The sequence below is a fragment of the Macaca thibetana genome, chromosome X, assembly GCF_024542745.1.
Source record: "Macaca thibetana thibetana isolate TM-01 chromosome X, ASM2454274v1, whole genome shotgun sequence".
Lineage (NCBI taxonomy): Eukaryota > Metazoa > Chordata > Mammalia > Primates > Cercopithecidae > Macaca > Macaca thibetana.
The window spans coordinates 12,823,439-12,846,185 of NC_065598.1; the positions used below are offsets into that span (position 1 = coordinate 12,823,439).

The 22,747-nt window shown below is 37.5% G+C and overlaps 1 long non-coding RNA gene across 1 annotated transcript; it reads left to right on the forward strand.

Moving 5' to 3' along the window:
- Positions 1-1,761: 1,761 nt before the first annotated feature.
- Positions 1,762-20,371, forward strand: LOC126945340 (uncharacterized). The gene is made up of 4 exons (XR_007722421.1): positions 1,762-1,847; positions 5,767-5,900; positions 6,805-6,869; positions 19,604-20,371. It is a non-coding gene; the product is annotated as an uncharacterized LOC126945340 (long non-coding RNA).
- The last annotated feature ends 2,376 nt before the right edge of the window (positions 20,372-22,747 follow it).

The window sequence follows — 22,747 nt, forward strand, 5'->3', positions numbered from 1 at the left end:
AATCTTAAGACAGTCTCTCGGTCAGTTAGTATATGTTTATGTGAAGAGGAAATTTACTCGCTCGTCCTGAACTTATTTAATGATGTTAAGCCTACTAAGTTGTAAATTAAGCAAGTTTGGAAATGGAAGCTGTCATGCAGTTGAGGCTAGATATATTGTTACAGTTTTTGTGATACAAATATATTTTTCATGCAATTATATACAAAGCTTTATATTCAGTGTCATGTTTCTTCAGACAACTGTTGAGGCTTACTGTCAGCTACACTATTATTCACTTACTCAAAAAACATTTCTTAAATACCAACTATAAACTGTCTAGGTTTTGGAGGTACAATATTGAGTGAGAAACAGTTTTGATCATTGAGGAGTTTATAGGCCTAGACAGAGGGCGACTAACTGCTGTGAGGAAGGGGGTAGGAGAATCTTCAAAGACAAGGTTATATCTCCTAGAGGTCTGAAAAGACCAAGTGAGAGCGGAACAGGAATAAATGAAGGAAGGGCATCCCAAATTGAGGGAATAACAGGGTCTGAGACATAAGGTTCTGAATGAACTGGAAATGTTTGGGGAGTAATGATTCATTTTGACCAGAGTTTCGGGGAAAAGGGGGGCGCATGGATTAGGAGGATGAGGAGGTAGCTTGGGAACAAACTATGGAGCCTTAGATGATATTCTATAGATCCTGAACATTTATTTTCTGTGTGTGCGTGTGTGTGTGTGTGTATATATGTGTGTGTGTGTATATATGTGTGTGTGTGTATATATATATAGAGTGAGATCAACAAACAGAAAATAACAGATAATAGATTTTAAGCAGGGTTGTGAGTGACCTCTAATTACGTTTAGGTTTAGGGGAAATAATTCTAGGCACAGCATGGAGGATGGCCTAGAATAGACAGAATATTCTGAAAGTACAGAGGCTGGTTTGGAGGTGGTTGTTTAAGTGTTTAAGTAGAGGAGGTGCCTGATTTGGGAGATGTTTCTGGGACAGAATCAGGACTTGTTGCTTACTTGGGTGTAGGGAAAAGGAGAAGTTAAAGATACTGATATTTTTATCTGGGGACTCTGGGCAGATGATGATACCACTAGCTGAGAGAGGACATTTAGAAAGAAGAGCAAGGTGGGATGAAGCTAAAAAGCTTGGCCCTTAACATGTTGTCATAAAAGTGCCTGTGAAATAGACAGGGAGAACAGGAACCAAAGAAGCTATGGCTTTCAGTCTCAACATGTCTTCTTATTAATGGTCCTATTAATTGCAAACGGGGAAAAGGTACCTTTACAGTGGACAAACATGGAGGACACCACCTTAACCAAATGATTAATCAATACCAAAGTGATGTTGTGTGCCTCCTGATACAATACACTGATAAGGACACAACTGCACTTATAAAGTTCTTCTATCAAAAATCCATAACCTGATTCTAATCAAGAGAAAACTTCAGAAAACCCCAAACAAAAGTACTTGGTACAAAACAACTGTCCTGTATTATTCAAAACTGTCTAATAGGACATGGCAGTGAAATGCAGTGGGTCCTGGACTGCGGGGGCTGGTGGTGAACTGAAGAGCTCCTCTTGCAGCCCATTGTCACCTCGTCAGCTCCATAGGCTGCAAAGTCCGGCCACGTCCTCGTGCCACAGCAACGCTCCCCGCCCCACCCCCGCCCCCTTCCCGGCCACTTTCTGCGCCTGCGTGCATTTCAAGTTCTGGCGTGACATCCGGGCACTACATGACTGGAGCGTTTGGCTCGCGGAGATGAACTTGGCGGTCTTCCTGTGCACCCGCATAAAACCGTCCGCCTACTCAGATGTGGCTGAGGGAGTGGACTGCTGCTGGTCATCTCTATCAGAGGTATCTGAAAGCTCCCTATCTGAAGAAATGTGGTTGGTAGCCTCAATCCTCACCCGATTCTATAAAATAAGAAGGCTCAAAAACGTGGCTGGGCGTGGTTCCTCACTCCGGTAATCCCAGCACTTGGGGAGGCTGAGGTGGGCAGATGGCTTGAGCTTAGGAGGTCCAGACCAGCCTGGGTAACATGGCGAAACCCCATCTCTACAAAAAATACAAAAATTAGACAGGCGTGGTGGTGTGTGCCTGTAGTCCCAGGTACTGGGGAGGCTGGGCTGGGAGGGTCACTTAAGTCCGGGAGGCGGAGGCTGCAGTGAGCCAAGATGGCGCTGATGTCTTACTTCAGCCTGGGTGACAGAGCGAGACTCTGTCTTAAAACGAAACGGAAACCTTTCTGTCACTTGCACGCACTTAGTTTACATCGTACATTAGAAAGGAGGGCAAGATAGCTGCCAGTCACAGTATTAACTGCTCCAGCTTTTAGCACGAGATGAACTATACTAGGAAGTTTCAGACTCAAAGTATGCCACATTTTTCGTCAGACCTATGTAGTCTGGGAGCCTAAGAGAAAGCATATGAGACAGACACTAGAGATCCAATATATGGATTACCGACATGTTGAAAAGAAAACTCTGGGATAAAGGGAAAATAATAAATATTTGAGGAAGAGAATAAAGTTTTCTTGAGCTCAAGAAAAATGTTTCATCTTCCTATGAAAAGGCCCTGTCATGGTCAAAGGAAAATTGACAATAATTGCCCAGTACCTGAATGGGAACAATAACGTTTTAAATTTGAAAGAAAAAGAATGCCACAGATTTCCAGAAAAAAGGAAAGATTTTCCACAAAGTACATAAACAGACTTTGCCTGAGTGTCACATGATACAGGATACACGAAGCAACATATATATATTTTGAAAGAGAAGGCTGTGTGTGACTCAGTAATTCTATATCAAGTCACATGTGAAAGCCACAGAAATAATTCTTGCCTATATATGGGCCCTGAAAAAGTTTATTCACAGATGTACTATACATGACCAAAAGATGAATCAAAATAAAGACTTTCTTTTCTTTTTTCTTTTCTTTTTTTTTTTTTTTTGAGATGGAATCTCGTTCTGTTGCCCAGTCTGGAGTACAGTGGTACCATCTCGGCTCACTGCAACCTCTGCCTCCCGGGTTCAAGTGATCCTCTCTCCTCAGCCTCCTAAGTAGCTGGGATTACAGGCATGCACCACCACACCTGGCTAATTTTTTGAATGTTTAATAGAGATGGAGTTTCACCATGTTGGCCAGGCTGGTCTCAAACTCCTGACCTCAAGTGATCTGCCCTCCTCAGACTCTTGAGGTGTTAGGATTACAGGTGTGAGCCACTGCACCCGGCAAAATAGACTTTCGAAGTAGAAGTACATAGTACTAGTCCTGGTGGTGAGTGTAAAATTCAATTAAATTAGGAAATAAGTCTGAATAATTACTGTAAATATGGTTTAAAAACCCTGCAAAGGTTGAAAACAATTTGAATATTAACCTATTTCATTTTAAAAAAATACTTTTTAATAAAAATAATTTAGTTCTCTTAAAAATTGAGATTCGTTAAAATAAATATACTAGATAATAGCAATATTTATATCACTATCACATTTTCTAAATTTGAGAATTGCCCTGTGGTTGCATTAGAGAATGGCATTGTTCTTAGAAAATACTGAAGTGCCACTGGGGAAAGGGACACACCCATATACTGTATACATATATACACATATATACATACAGATATACACATTTACACATATGTGTGTGTGTATATATATGAGAGAGAGTGTGCAAATGTGGCAGAACATTAATAACTGGTGAAGCTGGATAAAGGGCATATGGGAGTTCTTTGTACTGTTCTTGCACATCTTCTACACATTTGAAATGATTTCAAAATACAAGTTTAAAAATTTTTAAACTTTACAATTTTAAAAATATAGGGTCAAGACGTTATTGATGTTCTGGTATGAGCCATTTCCATGCAGTGATTGGGGCAGAAGCCAGTTGAGTGAGTTTATCAAGTAAGAGATGAGAAAGTAGAGAAAATAGGACATGACTCTTGGACCCCTGGGTGGAGTGACTTCTGAAATACAAATATTTCACCTACTTTCACATTAGGTTTTACCCCTATATATTCATTCTATGCTATAATGTAACAGCACATAAATTCTTCAGGGCTACCATCATTTTAAACCAGAAAGAGTGGTAGCGTCATGTGAGGAAAGAGAAGTACCAGCATCCCAAAGATGCGGTTTGTTGCTGGTGATCACAATGCTGCATTCTCTCTAGTCCCTTCCCTTGGAAAGTATTTAGTTCCTGCAAGTCTAGGCAGGATTCTTGGGTAGAGACAAAAATGACTGTTTTATTGGCTCTGGCTCTCAGTGGCTACCTCATTATACTCTTTACTCATGAAACTGAACGGAAATGATTGTGTAAGCACATTACCTGTTATTACCGATAATCACACCCACCATGGCTGCTTCTTGGCTGCCCAGCTAAATGTTAAATTTCCTGCTATGTCAGGGAGGGGAGAAAACGGGACCCAAAGAAAAACACAGGGAAGAGATAGGCTGTCAAGATAAAAATGTTTGGTGGGGCAGGGGAATTGGAAGATCTGGTCAAACGTTACAAAGTTGCAATGATGTAGGATGAATAAATTAGAGATCTAATGTACAAAATGAAGACTATAGTTAATAATATTGTATTGTATACTGGAAATTTGCTCAGAGAGTAGATTTTTGATACTTTTATCACAGAAGAAAGATGGAAGGATAACCATGTGAGATGAGATGATGGATATGTTAATTTGCTTGGCTGTAGTAATCACTTCATTGTGTATATGTATATCAAAACATCATGTTGTATACCTTAAATGTGTACAATTTTAAAAGATAGGAACATTTATGGGAACTTTAATTTGTGATTAAAGTACTTTTAAAATATATGAGGAACATTTAAATTACATATGTAATTCCAGTATCTCAGCAACATTATGATTTTCATTTGTTTGGAGTTCCTTTATTCATATGAACATATTGTTTCTAAGTTGATGAGGCAATATATATTTTATGCATTTATATATGCTAAACATTATACTACATTATTTTAGAAACACTTTTTCTTGATTTTATATTTGTATCATGAAAGTTTTAATAACTGTGTTACATCTCATTGTATTTATATATAATATATATATACTTTAATCATTTCCTTATTATTGGATGTCAATACTGTTTATTTATTTTTATTTATTTATTTTTGAGATAGGGTCTTGCTCTGTTGCCCAGGCTGGAGTGCAGTGGCGTTATCTTGGCTCACTGCAACCTCCGCCTCCTGGGTTCAAGTGATTCTCCTGCCTCAGCCTTCTAAATAACTGTTACTACAGGTATGCACCACCATGCCCTGCTCATTTTTTTTGTATTTTTAGTAGAGATGAGGTTTCACCATGTTGGCCAGGCTGCGACGCTGTTTTTTTTTTTTTTTTTTTAATGATTTTAAATAACTGCTGTAAATGTCTTCATACATGTGGATTTTTCTCCTTTTAAATTTTCATATTTCTTCAATTCCAAGGTACATATTTTTTTCTTTTAATTTATATCAGGATATATTTTAGTATAAAGATAGTAGTTTTTTTTCTTTAAAATATGTTATTAAATTAATATTGTATCTTAAAATTGAAACTGCCTTAGAATTAGAGAAATACAATAGTTCTATAATATAAATTAGAAATAGAGGGTTTAATGAGTCAAATTTATGATACTTGGTAAGTATATCAGAATGTCTTCTAAAAGGATTTTATTGCTATTTTCTACAGTTTTGCTATCTTGAGATTTGACTTCTTTTGATTTTTAATAGTTTTAATAAATGCAAATCTTTTCTCATTATTATTTTAATTTAGCTATTCTACTCTTCATACGTGAAGGAGTTTGGGTATAAAAAGAACAAAAGGCAACATTTGAAGATATCTCAGAAACCATTCAAAAGGAAAAACCTTGATGATTAGTCAGTAATTTAGGAGGGAAAAAGTGAAAGGTACTGGCTCTTCCCTTTCCATGTTGTTATGTCTGTTCCCCTGCCATGCAAAATTGGACGGATCCTGTACAGTGATTTATCTATAGAATTATAGGGTTTTTGAGCTAGATAAGCCCTTAAGGATCATCTGGTTGACTCCCACATTTTATATATGATTAAGTAAAAACCCAATGACATTCAAATTGTTCAAGATTTTACAGCTAGTAAGTGCCAGGACTGAAATTTGAAACCAAGGTTCCAGACCTTTCTACCAGGCACACTGCCTTTCTGGTGCAAATTCCATTTGAGAGCTAATGACATATCTACCAATCCTTGACATTTAGGCTGGACAGTATAAGATTTAAGTTTAGGATATTATTAATTCTTACTAACTAAAGTACTCAAGAAAGTGAATGATCTCAGATTTAAGATTATAGAACTAAACATGAAAAAAATTGCCTGTATCTAAATATGTTGCACAAATGTAGAAGTGTATATCCTACATTTCCTGTAACAGGCTTATACAATGAATTCTGAGTAAGGTGCCTTAAGTCTAGTAATTCAGATTGTAGGTGATTAAGCCCTCTGGAAAACTGAATCGCCGTGATCTTAAATTTTTCTCACTGTAAATTTAGTCTCATTGCTTATTAAATATTGCTCACCTTTTCCAAACCAAATTAACATCCAAATTTTCCATCTAAAAGATGGCATATTTTATCCCATCATCTTTATTGCTGTTATTTCCAGGCATTCATAATTTTATAAAATGTTCCTACAACTGTTAACCCAAGTCACAGGCTTTATCAGTCTGGCCCTATTTAAATTGTTTCCCCAACAATTTCTAAGGTCCCAGGGTAATGCCTCAGAAATACTTAGGACTGGTCACCATCTTTTACACCTGCTTCTTTGTCTTTCTTCTGGACAGGAATGTTGACGGACACCACTCTCCTCCCCTGATGACAACTCTTGATGCATCCCTACTGTGACAAGGTTAGTCCCTCTCCAGATTTTCCATGTCTAAACTGTGGTGAAACCATACTCCTTAAAAAACATATCTTGAAGATTCCAGGAAAAGGAAATTGAAAACAGAGAATAACTTCCAACAGCCAAGAGAAGTAGATCTTTAGAGTTAACAAGTCCAAACCCAAAATATGAAACCCTGCCTAATTCCCAGCAGTCCATCCCGTGGCAGGGAGGCAGCTCAAAAGGAAACAGGTTAACTCCAGGTATCTCCTTATCTGGGAGTTCAGGTTCCATGCCCCCCAGCTTAAAGAAAGAAGTCCTCCAAATTCTCTCAAGCCTAAGTTGGGCTTTATTTTCCTGCCTGGAATTTTCCTCTTCCCAGATGTGGGGTGGTAGGAATCCTGTAGTCTAGCCACTCAACAATTGATCTGGGCTTCATAGCTTGAACAAAATAATCACAATCGAAGGCAGTATATTTTCCAAAGTCTGGCTTGCGCAGTCTTAAAATTACCTCATTGTAAGAAAAAACTGCTTTAGAGGGAAACTATGCATTGTCTAGCCCAGAGGACACCCACCCCTCTGGGTTATCTGATTCTAAAGGGGCTATTTTACAATGCTGTAAATTATTGATGACTGATATCAATGCAAAACACTTGTTTACAGACATCAAATTGTTTCCTGTCCAGTAGAGGGATAGAGGTTCAATTGACTTCTCTCTCCTGCTGTGAAAAAAGGCTCATTTTGTTTCAATTTGCGTATTCATTTCCCTATTTCACATCTATAACTGTGTCTGTTCTTTGTATTCTCCTTTGAACTGGCTGATACCTTAGCATTTTCCTTATTAATGAGTTAAATAAAATCTTTAATACGTGTTCGTATGTGTTGTATAGGAGAGTCACGATTTTACCATTAAAAAAATTATCTTTAACGCCATGTATGAGACCCTGAAGTATGGTTAGTTTTTGCTACATCAAGTTTAGTTTAGTTCTTCATTACATTTTACCATCAGCATAAGGAAAAGAGGTGATCAAGTATGTGCCCCCCTGCACCATAATATTTGGAGTTTTGTGTGTGTGTGTGTGTGTGTGTGTATGTGTGTGTGTTTTTTTTTTTCGAGACAGAGTCTCACTTTGTCCCCCAGGCTGGAGTGCAGTGGTACCATCTCGGCTCACTGCAATGTCCGCATCCTGGGTTCAAGCAGTTCTCCTTCCTCAGCCTCCTGTGTAGCTGAAATTACAGGCGTGCGCCACCATGCCGAGCTAATTTTTGTATTTTTAGTAGAGACAGGGCTTCACCATGTTGGCCAGGCTGGTCTTGAACTCCTGACCTCAAGTGATCCGCCCGCCTCGGCCTCCCAAAGTGCTGGGATTATAGACTTGAGCCACTGTGCCTGGCCCCACTATAATATTTGTATACACACAAAATACACATGCATGTACACACAGTTCCCCAAAATAAGCAGAGAACAGTCTAAAATCCACATGAAAGAAGAAAATACTCTAATGCAATAGAGGCACAGTTCTGGTGATCCATCAAGCAGAACATGTGTTATCTCAGCTTGAAGGGTCTGCATTGAGTTGCTTCCTCATATCCAGGAATTCTACAAGAATGTAGAATTTTCATCTGTATCAGGGTTTCTCAGGCTCAGCACAATTAACATTTTGGATCAGAAAATTCTTTGTTTTCGGAGCTGTCCTGTGCATTGTAGGATGTTTAACAGCATGTCTGGCCTCACTCCAGACGTTGCCACATGTCACTGGGGTCAAAAGTCCTTACCAGTTGAGAACCACTGATCTGTTTTATTAAAGGTCCTCCAAGATAGCTCCTTCCAGAGTAAAGGGAGGATCTCCCTAAGGATAAGTGAATTTATTTAACCAATACATATTAGCATGGATGGGTCTCAGTGATAATGTCGAGTGAACACAGCTAAATTACAGAATGCTTTCTGCAGCATGATACTATTTGTATAAATCTTAAAATCACAAAAACTTGTATATTGCTTATAGAAACATATATATGAAATAAAATCATAAAACCATCAACATAGAGAATACATATCAATTTAATGAGTATGGCTGCCTCTGAGAAAAGAGGGAAGGAATTAGATTAAGATTACAAAAGAATATTCAACTGTGTTTATAATGTTTTGCTTTTTTAAGAGATATAAAACAAGTACCACCCAATGTTGTCATTTTTTCATTCCAGCAAATACATATATGAATATTATGTTACTCTACAAACTTTACTGTAAATTTGAAAGAAATCCATAATAAGATATGAAAAATGCAGCTTAAATTTCAAATAATGTTCTTCAAAGCTGTTGTCATTAATTTTCCAATCATCTACTGCTTTATATTATTCATACTGCTGCTTGCCTCCATGAATATAGGTAGCTGTGAACTGGCAGTGTTTCATAGAGCAATTTCCTGGCTCCAACTCTAATAGACAGCCATAGTATTAATGCTCTTACCCTGTATTTGTGGAGTGCTTTATCTTTTCCCAGTATTCTTACATCTGTCTTCTCTTTTTATACACACAATTTCTCTCACCATCAGTCTTAGTGTCAGCTGTATTTGCCATGTATTAATAAATGTATTAAAAAGACTTCTACAAATGCTTTTTCTTTGGCAGCTACCTGAGTTTAGGTTACCCTAGATACCAACCCTGGGAGACTGGATTCTAGTGCAAGCAGTTTATTTAGGAGGTGATCCTACAGAGCTCTGGTAGGGGAAATGTGACAAGGAAGGGAAGAAGGCTAATAAACAGCACATCACAGAGCAGGTTACAGTTGAGGGCAATTGAAGCTCAGAACTGCCCGTTTGTTTATACATTATGTGGTTTTCATATTATGGCAGTATTGAGTAGTGGTGACAGAGGCCTGAAAAGTCAGAAATAATTTGCTATATGGCCCTTTACAAGAAAAGTTTCTTGATCTCTTCTTTATACCATAAAACTGGAAGAAAAGTTGATATTTTCAAGTGTTTTGAGAGCTTCCAGTATGAGCACATGTGTAAGAAGGAAAATGTCAATTATTACTCATAAAAATTCCATTTTTATGAAGTGGGTTAGGGAAAAAATTGAATTAAGAAGAAAAGCCTTTTTCCATAAAAACAAACATTGGCAATTTGCGCTAAAAAATACATACAGATTCAAGAAGAAATTTGGGACAGTTACATCTCTACTGTGGAATGAATTGTAAACTTCTAGTTTAGACATAGAAGATAGTAATCATTTATTGTGTCAAATCCCAACTGATTAAAAATTATGGTGATAAAGGTCTAAGACTGTGTTTAGGCTTAGTGAAAGAGAGGGCCGTAATTGATAAGCAGTGTCTGAAGTGAGCACAGGAAGGGATAGTGGTGGTCAATATTGAATGCAAAAAATAAGCACAGCTATCTGCCACGAGATGGGAGGAGAAAAAACCAAGAGAGGAAAGGGGACAGTTAGGCTTCCTGCTATCTCAGAAACCTAACAAGGGCTGATAAAAGGCTATTTATACACCAAGCAGGAAAAAACCCTATTATTAACATCTTGCATTAGTGTGGTACATCTGTTAAAAATTAATGAACTAATATTGTACATTATTATTATATAAACTCTGTAGTTTACCTTAAGGTTCACTCTTTGTGTTGTACAGTTCTGTGAGTTTTGATAAATGCATAACATCATGTATCCACCATGATAGTATCATATGGAATAGTTTTGCCACACTAAAATTTTCCTGTACTTTACCTATTTATAGCTTTCTTTCCACCCACCCCCATCCCAATCCCCTGGCAACCACTGAACTTTTGACTGTCTCCATAATTTTGCCTTTTCCAGAATGTCATGTAGTTGGAATCGTACAGTAGGTAGCCTTTTCAGACTGACTTTTTTTTCACTTAGGAATATGCTTTTAAGTTTCCTTTGTGTCTTTTTACATCTTAGTAGTTCTTTTTTTTTTTTCGGTCACTGAATAATATGCCATTATATGGATGTACTAAATTTTGTTTATTCACCTGTTGAAAGAAATGTTGTTTCCAGTTTTGGGCAGTTAAACTATTTCTTTTTGTGTGTATTTTGGTAGCTTGTATCTTTCAGGGAATTTGTGTGTTTCATCTAAGTTATCAAATTTGTGGGCATAGAGTTATTTATAATATTCCTTTATTATCCTTTTAATGTTTATGAGATCAGCAGTGATGTCCCCTTTCATTTCTGATATTAGTAATTTGTGTCTTTTTTTGTCTTGATTAGCCAACGTAGATGTTTATCAATTTTATTGATCTTTTCTAAGAAGCAGCTTTTGGTTTTGTTGATATTCTTTATTGTTTTCCTGTTTTCAGTTTCATTGATTTGTACTATAGTTTCTGCTACTTCTTGCCTTCGGTTTATATTGCTCTTCTCTAGTTTCCTAAGGTGGAAACTTAGATCGCTGGTTAGATCTTTTTTCTTTTCTAATAATATGCATTCACGGCTATAAATTTCTCTCTAACCACTACTTTTGCTGCATCCAACAAGTTTTGATAAGTTGTATTTTCATTTTCATTTAGTTCAAAATATTTAAAATTTTTCTTGATACTTGACACATATATTTAGAAGTATGCTTAATATTCAAATATTTTGAAAATTTTCAGCTGTCTTTCTGTTATTGATTTCCAACTTAATTCCATTGTGATCTGAGAGCAAACTTTGTGTGATTCTTTTTTAAGTTTGTTAGGATGTTTTATGGCCCAGAATGCATGTTCTGAATGTTGGAAGCTGAATGTTCCATGTGAGCTTGAGAAGAATTTGTATTCTGCTTTGTTGGATGAAGTTTTCTAAATCTACAGATGTCAATTAGATCCAGTTAATTGATGGTGTTCTTCAGTTCAACGATGCCTTACTGATTTTCTGCCCACTATATCTGTCAATTAGTGATAGAGAAGTTTTGAAGTTTCCAACTATAATAATAGATTTGTCTATTTCTCCTTGAAGTTCTATCAGTTTTGCCTGACATATTTTGATGATTTGTTGTTAGGCACATACATGTTAAGGATTGCTATGTCTTCTTGGAGAACTGGCCCCTGTATCATTGTATCATACCCTTCCTTATCCCTGATAATTTTCTGGTCTGCTTTGTCTGAAATTGGTATTGCTACTATAGCTTTCATTTGATTTGTATTATCATGGTATATCTTTATCCCTTTTAATATAACTGTGTGTTTATATACATAGTGGGCTTTTTAAAATATCATAGAAATTATATAGTTGGGTCTTGTTTTTTCTATGCACTCTAACAAGTCTCTGCCTTTTAATTGGTGATTTAAGCTATTCACATTGAAAGTGAGTATTGATATAGTTGGATTAGTATCTACAATGCTTGTAACCATTTTTTATTTGTTGCACTTTTTCTTTGTTTTGTTTTTATCGCCCCCCCCACCCCCATTTTCCTGCCTTCTCTGGTTTTAACTGAGCATTTTATATGAACCCATTTTCTCTCTTCTCTTAGCATATCAATGATACTTCTTTGAAAAAATGTTGCCGGGCGCGGTGGCTCACGCCTGTAATCTCAGCACTTTGGGAGGCCGAGGCGGGCGGATCACAAGGTCAGGAGATCGAGACCACGGTGAAACCCCGTCTCTACTAAAAATACAAAAAATTAGCCGGGCGCGGTTGTGGGCGCCTGTAGTCCCAGCTACTCGGGAGGCTGAGGCAGGAGAATGGCGTGAACCCGGGAGGTAGAGCTTGCAGTGAGCCGAGATCGCGCCACTGCACTCCAGCCTGGGCGACAGAGCAAGACTCCGTCTCAAAAAAAAAAAAAAAAAAAAAAAAAAAAGAAAAAATGTTTTAGTGTTTGTCTTAGAGTTTGCAATATATATTTACAACTAATCTAAATACACTTTCAAATAATACCATAATGCTTCACAGGTAATGCGGATACCTTATAACAAAGCATTTCCAACTACTTTCTTCCATTCCTTGTACCATTGCTGTCATTCATTTCACTCATCCATAGCTATAACTACCCAATACATTGTTGCTATTACTCTTACTTTGAACAGTTATTTATTAGATCAATTTAAAATTTGAAAAATGAAAGATCTTATTTTAACCTTGTTGATTCCCTGCTAATGTTCTTCCTTCCGTTCTTTCTTGCAGATCAGATCTGAATTTCTGACCTGTATCAATTTCCTTCTCTCTGAGGAACTTATTTGAATATTTCTTGCAAGGCAAGTCTACTGGCAACAAATTACCTCAGTTTTTGTCTGAGAAAGGCTTTTTTTCCTCCTTCACTTTAGAAGGATAACTTCACTGGATGAAGAATTTTAAGCTTGTGTTTTTCTTTTATTTTCTTTCAACACTTTCAGTATTTCACTTTATTCTCTTCTTGCTTGCATGGTCCCTGATGAGAAGTCTGATATAATTCTTATCCTTGTTGCTCTATAGGTAATGCTTCCCCCAACTCTCTCATTTCTTTCAAGATTTTCTCTTTGCTTTTGATTTTCTGCAGTTTGAATATGAAATGCCTAGATGTCGATTTTTTGGATCTGTCTTGCTTGGTGTTCTCTAATCTTCCTGGATCTGTGTTTTGATGTGTTTCAATAATTTCAGAAAATTCTGAGCTATTATTACTTCAAATATTTCTTCTGTTCTTCTTTTTCTTTTCCTTTTAGTATTCCCATTATGTATATATTACACCTTTTGTAATGATTACATAGTTCTTGGATATTTCGTTATTTTTCCCATTCTTTTTTTCTCTTTGCCTTCCAGTTTGGAAAGTTTCTGTTGACCTGTTGCCAAGCTCATTAATTCTTTCCCCAGACATTTCCAACCTGCTGATGAGCCTTTAAATACATTCTTCATTTCTGTCACAATGTTTTTTTATTTCTAGCATTTCCTTTTGATTCTTTCTTAGGGTTTTCATCTCATGCTTACATTACCCACCTGTGCCTTCATGCTGTCTGTTTTTTCCGCTGGAGCTTCATATTAGTCTGTTCTCACACTGCTATCAAAGACATACCTGAGACTGGGTAATTTATAAAGGAAAGAGATTAATGGACTCACAGTTCCATGTGGCTGGGGAGGCCTCACAATCAAGGCAGAAGACAAAGGAACACCAAAGGGACTTCTTACATGGCGGCAGGCAAGAGAGGGAGCTTGTGCAGGGGAACGCCTCTTTATAAAACCATAAGATCTCGTGAGACTTATTCACTATCACAAGAACAGCATGAGAAAGGCCCACCCCCATGATTCAGTTACCTCCCACTGGGTCCCTCCTATGACACATGGGAATTGTGGGAGCTACAATTCAAGATGAGATTTGGGTGGGGACACAGCCAAACCACATCAGGCTTGTTCTGTTTTGACTACCTGGAGTACTACAATTCAATTCTGGCATTAATGACCTAGAGTTAGTACCAAATTCCACAAGTTAATGGCTCAGTCCTCCACAAGACTGCTGCTTATTCCGGATGCCAGCCACAAGTGCAGTCCCCAGTCCCCAGGCTCCCTGCACTTCTGACTGATTATAAATTTGGGAGTTCCCATAACTACCTCAGTTTTGATAATTCGATATGGCTCAGAACTCACTGAAAGCACACTATGTGTAAAACTCCACATGTAGAGTTTTATTATAAAGTGTACACTTAGGACAAGATCTGGAAGGACTCTGGATGCAAAATTTTCATACTCTCTTCCCAAAGAATCTGAGTGTGTCATACTCCCCGTACACCAGTATGTTCACCAACCAGAAAACTCCACTGAGTTTCAGTTTCCACAGTTTTTATGTGGAATATGATTACATAGGCATGATTGAATATGCAGTTGGCCACATAATTGAGCTCAGTCTCCAACTCTCTTTTCCATGCAGGTAAAACTGGCCCAAAGTTCCAACCTTCTAACCATGTGTTTGGTATTTCTGGTGTCTGTCTCCCATCCTGAAGCTAATTAGGAGTCTGTCATGAGTCACCTCATTAGCAAAACAAATAATTTCTGTCTCTCAGGAAATTCCCAGGATTTTTGAAGTTGTCAGGAACTAAGATCAAAGGCCAGATAAGCTTTTTTTTTTTTTTTTTTTTTTTTTAAAGACAGGGTCTTGCTCTGTTGCCCAGGCTGGAGCACAGTAAGGCAATCTTGGCTCACTGCAACCTCCACCTCTTGGGCTCAAGCAATCCTCCCACCTAAGCCTCCCAAGTAGCTGGGACTATGGGTACATACCACTATGCCTGGCTAATCATTTATTTTTTTGTAAAGATGTGGTCTCACTATGTTGCCCAGGCTGATCTCAAACTCCTGGGCCCAAGTGATCCTCCTGCCTCAGCCTCCCAAAGTGCTGGGATTACAGGTGTGAGCTATCATGCCTGGCCAAATTCTTTATTATACCACAGAGCCCTTAATGTATCAATAATAGTTGTTTAAGTTTCTTATCTGATAATTCCAAAATCTGAATATATCTGAGTCAGATACTGATGTTTGCTTTGTCTCTTCAGACTTTTTTTCCTTCCCTTAGCATATCTCATAATTTTTTTTGTTGGAAGTGATCATACTATATCTGGTAATATAAACTGAGTTAATTGGGCTTTTAGTGTAAGGCTTTATGTTGATCTGGCTAGGAGCTAGGCTATGTTTAATGTTAATTGTAACACGTATGTGCCAGAGGCTCCAGTTTTCTATAGTTTCCTTTTATTCCCTGCTTCCATGGTGCCATTAGGTTCCCCTAAGAACTCTTTCTTAAATAGATTATGTCTTTCAGCTCTCTCAGTTGTAATCCACTGTTTTTATACTGGAGCCTTGCTGATATGGTGGTAAGACTTTAAGGAGGGGGGAAGGATTCTATAATCTTATAATTAAATCTCAGTTATTTTTAGTGGGCTTGAGTCCCTGAGCTGTGACCTTCAGCGTTTGTCAGCCTTTTTTTTCCTTATCATTATGTGAGACAGGAAGGCTAGAGGGAACTAGCATTGTCTAGTTGCCCTTCTTCTTGGTCACATAAGACTCTGGTAATTTCCCTTGATGTAACTCTTGCGACAGAGAGCAGAAAACTCTGGGCTTATTTCAAAACGGCACTTCTTCTTTCCTCTTGCTGAAAGCAAAGGAGGTATCTCTCCCATATGATTTTTACTTTTGGTGGGGCACCTAGTGGTAAATCTCACAAAAGTGTGGAGCCTCCTAAAACTGGGCCATCAGGAGTTTTTAAATCTCAAGTTAGTCTGCACTCAGCCTTCAGCAGTTTATCAATTACCATTTAAGTGTTCCTACCAGTTACTGGCTCCAGAAGCCTCTGCTCTCGGTAAACTGTAATTCTTTGTATTTACACATCTCTACAGTTTTGGGGGTGGCAGTTTGTCCTGTGACTTCAGTTATCTGGTAGATCTAAGAAAAGCTGTTGATTGCTAGCTTGTTCAGCATTTTTCTTGTTGTGAGAACAGGAATGTTGACTTCTAAGCTCTTTGCATATCAGAGCTAATCAGGAAGCATGACCGGTATACACCTAGAGGAAGGGTGCTTAAATCTAAGTGGAATTAGCCTATCTGTGGTTCATGGTAATCATGAATATTGATTACGGCCAGACGCCACTGATTCTTCCATTAAACCAACTTTTCTGCTAGAATTGCAGTCTATGAATATAATATTTTGTTGAGTAGTTAGTAAAATTAAATGCAGTTTTCGAAAGGGGAATCTTTTAGGGAGATATGGCCTTATGGTTTGAACCAGATTTTATTTCCACTGTATCAAATCCCAGTGGCCTTCTCAGTGGCAGAATGGGTTTCTCACAAATTCTCTGCATTGTAGTTGTTAATTCTTAAGTGAAGTTACTCTGGAATGTGCTTTCTTTGGCTTATAAGCAGACCTCCTCTCCACCTTATGAGTTTCCAACTCTTTGCCCTTGAATTAGACACATGTTGGTAGATTGTAGCCTAAGGCCTACTACTTGCTAGTACTTGATAAAATCTTCTCCTTAGGATGAATGGGCAGTGGACTAAAGACAATTATTACAACTTTTTAATCAAAGTGGCTGAATCCATAACTATATCTTTCTAAATTAAGCCTGTTTTGTTATGAACTGTCTCTAGATTACCATTGGCATTGTTGTTGGTCGGATGATTTGGAGAAAATAAAAGAACATCATGATTTTTATTTTTCTTCTTCCTATAATCCAGTGATTCTCAACTAGGGGCAATTTTACTGCTGCAGGGACATTTGGCAATGTCTGGAGACATTTCTAATTGTCACACCTAGAGAAGTGATTGTTATTGGTGTCTTGTGGGTAGAGGCCAGGGATGCTGCTAAACATCCTATAACACACAGGACAGTTCCCGCAACAAAGAATTATCCACAAAAAGTTACCTGGCCCAAACTGTCAATAGAGCTGAGGTAAAGAAGCCCTGCTAGAATCTGAGAAATTAGCCACCGTGGCTTCTTTGTCTATACTAGGATCCTAATGATCTCATTATTTTTATCTCTTTATTAATTTTTGTATTACAAAGATAATGTTTTTTCTCTGGACTATTTTCTCATTTGACCAAAGAAGTTAGTCTTGAAATCCTGCCCTACAAAGCTTACAGGTCAATAATTCACAGTATAATCTCCTTATTGGAGTGGAGGCCTATGGGTGCTGGAGTCCTAAGAGTTAAACACCGTTGCACAATTATAGTGTGTTTAGTGTGCAGCTTATACAAACAAAAATATTATCTGTACCTTTAATTTGTAGTTTACTTGTGTTATAGTAATAATACAGAGCAAATCTTGTATTATAGTAATAATACAAGGAAACTACAAATTAAAGGTACAGATAAAATTTTGAAAATAGCCTTAGTAGAAGAATGAGAACCCGCCTCTTTTGACCTACCGAACTTCACATATGGTTTACAGATGTTCTCCCATTTCATCCTCATAACAGCCTCACCAGACAACCTTGTTCTTGTCAAATAAAAAGTCAAGAAGAGAACAGAATGATACTTTGAAGATAGTTTTATCCTCTTCCTATTAATAAGTCAAATGTGTGCCTTGTATAAATTTACAACCTACACAATGTCTACAGAGAAATATAAAAATCACTCATTATTATACTATCAGAGATAACTGTTTAGTGTATTTCTTTGCTACTTATTTTTTTTGCATGTAAATGCATTTTAAATGTAATTACATTTATTCTGTGTACATCACTTTTATCTTTTCCCCTCCCCTCAATATCATTTCATGGGCATTTTAGGAGGTCAGTTGATATTTTCTTTCTTTTTCAGATTTGATAAGCTAATTTTTTTTATTTCAATAGATTTTTGGGGAACAGATGGTGGTTGGTTACATGAGTAAGTTCTTTAGTGGTGATTTCTGAGATTTTGGTGTACCCATTACCCAAGCAGCATACACTTGAGTTGATATTTGATATTTTCTAAAGTATGATATTTAATGATTTTAAATACTTCGTCATATGACTACTTCATATGTTTAATCATTCCCCTTGATAAGTAGCAACATTTTTCTGTACGAAAGAAACAAACCAAAAAACAAACAAAAGAGAAGAAAAGTTCCTGAAACACACTGGTATATCGAAACAACAAAATTCAACAACAAAAACAAAAAGTCCCACCAGCTATGTGATAAACAAACCACAAATCTTTGACTTCTCATCATACTTAAAAATACTGGGCTTTGTAAATATCCATTAAATTACATACAAATCCGTGTATGCAGATATTGATATTTTTCACTGTGCCCAGAAAATCTGATTGTTGTAGTGTCTGCTTCTAAAAACGGGTAAGATATAATAGTGTTTCATATTTAAGATAAATAGTATAGCTTAGAAGTGGAAGCCTGTTTCGGGGGTGGTTGATTTTCTTTTTAAGTACAAAAATAGTAATTTTAGTATCAATCCCAGGAGTTCCAAGCTTATATAAAATAAAATAATTGTTATTTATATCTATACTGGTATATATAGGATATATGTTATATAATACAGTTGACCCTTGAACAACATGAGTGTTAGGAATACTGACTCCCACACAGCTGAAAATCTGTGTAACTTTTGACTCACCCCAAATTTATCTAATATCCTACTGTTGACTGGAAGCCTAACTGGTAACAAACAGTTGGTTAACACATATTTTGCATGTTGTATGTATTATACACTATATTCTTACAATAAAGTAAGCTAGAAAAAAGAAAATCATAAGGAAGAAAAAATATATTTACCATTCATTATGTGGAAGTGGCTCATGATAAAGGTCTTCATCCTCACTGTCTTTGTGTTAAGTAGGCAAAGGAAAAGGAGGAAGAGGATAGGTTGATCTTGCTGTCTTAGGGTGGCAGAGGCAGGAGGAAATCTGCATAAAAGCGGACCTGCATAGCAACTCATGTTCTTCAAGTGTCCACTGCATATAGTTATGTAGTATTGCAGTTATATCCAGACATAATAGGCAAGACATGAGACATAAAATATAGTATTAATTTTGGAAGTCATCTAAATCATGCTCTGAGGGAAGGTACAAGGCTACTAGAGGCAAAGGGCCTTGCTCAGTCAGGGTGTGGCATAACTGGAAGCCCAAATGCCAGACTTTGTCCTCTGCTTAGCCTCAACCAGAGGTCAGATGTCTTTTGTTGCCAGATGTTGATAAACACAGAGAGGCAAGCTCTTCAGTTACCTTATCACCACCTTACTAATACATGTGACTGCAAAACATTGTCTTCATTTAAGTCAGAATATAAAGGAAAAGCCCCTAATGAATATGATTTCATGAGCTTTGGACATAAAAACTCACTTGGTAGCACATTATAATTTTAAATCACATTTAATTCCCTGCCAGCCAGGAAATAATTCCATGGGAAGTCAATCAATGAAAGTTAACAAGATCATTACTAGCAAAAAAGGTAATATTTTTCATTTTCAAAAAGTAAAGGGTTGGGTTGGATGAGAAGTAGATATAGGAGACAGAGCAGCATTCTCAGGTGTTGTTCATGCCCCTGCCATTGTTTTAATTGTGGCTGCAATATTGTTTCTCATGGCTGATGGTTGACTTTGGTGAGTAGAAGTAGGTAGTAGCTAAGAATGATCATGAAAAAATAGAACATTTTCTTTAAAAAGGAAAAATTACCTAATGGTATATCAGTTTTGTATTTACAATCACCATAGTACATTTAGGTTATTGGTATTCTTTTACCCGGAAAGGCTGGGGAAAAGTGGAGTGGCAAAGAGAAATAAAGAAGTATTAATTGGAAACCACCTCAAACATGAAAAAAATAGCTTTTATTTATTTCATTCTGCATCTGCTAGTCTCTGGGCAATCTAAAAAAACAGTCATCAGAATTATAGCCACATGGTGATTTTTTTTCTTCTCTAGAATTACAAGAAAATTGGCTCCCACACTGTGGAACTAAAAAGAGGGGCTATAGGGTGCTGCTTCTCTCTCTTGACATTTTACTTGGTTTTCAAAGGAATTCGTGACTAAGAATCTCATGAAATCTAAATGCGGTCACTGATGGAAATTTAGGTTTTCACAAAGAGCGCAGAAAGAAATTTACATGGAAAAAAAAAAGAAAAAATTTGCTCTGGCAAATGGGTAAGGTAAGGATGTGTGTGTGTGTGGTGTATGTATGTACACATCACATACATATATCAGTGAGTATGTATATCTCAATGATTTTCATTTGCTAGGTCTAATAATACATTTAATTTTTAAAATATGAGTTTTTTTCAGCAGTTGTATAAAAATAATTACTTAATTATTGTTTTTCTTTTTCAGCAAGCTTATGAACTTTGGACATATTGAGATTATGTAAGTCCTTGGACAGCATTAATATAATATTATCTAATTTGTATTAAAAGTGTTTACCCATTTTGTTCATTAAGTATAAATATTTGGAAAGATGATAGATTTTAAGCCATATATGGAGCGAACTGACACGTTCATCCACAAAAGTCACATCCAGTTATGAAAAATGAGAAGATTGCGGTGTCACTTTCAGTAGTACTTCTTTTTGTTTGTTTATTACTTTATTCATCAGCACATCCAGGAGAGCTTAATAACTGGCTCTCCTAAAATAAAAACCCTAGTTGGTACTCCCACCATGGCCAATTTTAAGGACAAGGAACACTAAGTTACAAGGAAATGACAATAATCAGTTCTCATTAGATGGTAAGGACAGGCATGAACACTGTGCTACAGCTAACCAGAAGAAAAAGGAATGTTACGGAACTTAAACTGCTTAGAATGTTGATATAATAAAGGGGGATGAGGACAGAACAAGCACTGAGGCTCGTGAGCCAGGCAGAAGTCAGAGTGGGAGGAGCCTTGAGGTCTCTCCAGGAGATTCAGGGACCATAGGATTTGGTAGTGATTCAGGTACGAAATGATCATGGCCCTCATCATTGTAATGACCGTAGTATTTTGAAGGAATTCAAAAAATAGATGATGGACATGTCCCTAATCGTGATAGTGCCCATGGGATTTTGTAGCTATAGAGTGAAAAGATGACAGTGACCATATCCAGGGTAATGTCTGTGGGAATTTGTGAATATCCAGGTAAGAAATGAGTGTTTCTACTTAAGAAATGAACATGGGATACTGAAGTTATAAAGGTAAGAAATGATGATAAACCTAACTGGGGGTGAGCATGGTGTTTTCTAGATATCCAGATAAGAGAGGATGATGGCCCTAACTCAAGTACCAAAATTGGATTTCCTCAGGTAAGCACATAGGAGCTGAAGATGTTTCTTACCATGTTAGTGAACATGGCATTTTGTGCTATTCCAGACATGATGGCGAACCTAACCACAAAATGACCATGGGACTGTCAGGGGTCTAGTAAAGACATGATGGTGCCCTTAACTGTGAAGGTTATGATGAAATTTGTAGGTCTGTAATTAAGAGATGATGGTGATGATAACCACAGTAATGAGCAGGGGATTTTGCAAGTAACCAGGTAAGAGATGATGGTATCTCTAAAAATATGGTGACCGTGGAATTTTGAGGATATCCAATCAAGGAATAATGTGTTACTAGAAGCGGTAGTACCAAGGTATTTTGCAGTTACCCTGGAAAGAAATGATGTGTCCTTAGGAATGGCATTTAATCTGGGTAATTTGTACGTCTCCATGTATGGTAGGCTTCTCTAAATCTGGTAGATCTCATGGGCTTCTGTAGGCATCCACATGAGAGATGACGTGACACAAATTGTAACCAGTTGCCACCATTGTAACCAAGGTGTTTTATAAGTATCCAGCTTAAAACTCTAGCTTTATTTATTTCTTTGATGTAAGACTTTCGTGTTATCTATCATTTTCTTTCTTTTTGAGACAGAGTCTGGCTGAGGTCAGTGCTGATGTGGGCCTAAACCACAGCCCGCACCGTGGGACTGTCACAGAGACCCAGTTCAGTGATGATGTGTCCCTACAGGCCTTCCCATCGTTACTTCCTTCACACGTATTCAGGTGAGAAATGATTGAGTCTTGTCTGGTAAGTGATGGTGGTGTAGGCCTCCCTGTTGTTCCCCTGATTTAGCTTCAGGTATCCCGGTCGGAAATGATAAGAGTCCCTGACATACTCGAAACCATTAGTTTTCCCTCTGCATATTTCAGAGACAATGCCTAACCCTGTGAGCGCACTGGGAATGCAAATACCAGGTAATCATCCGGCATTCACAGCCACAGCAGTGACCGTGATCATTTTGCTGGTGTCCTGTAGAGAGAAATACTGTCTTCTGGGACCACTGCCCTGAGTTTGGGGGTCCCTGCCAGCATCCAGGTAAGAGTCGTTGAATGATGGATATGAGCATCATGATTTGCAGGTGTCCTGGTAGAACACCTTGTGTGTTTCTTGGCTAACTCCAACTTCAGCCTCCTGTGTTCAAGTGATTCTCCTGCCTCAGCCTCCCGTGTTGCTGAGATTACACATGTGTGCCACCACCCCTGACTAATTTTTGTATTACTAGTAGAGAAGGAGTTTCACCAT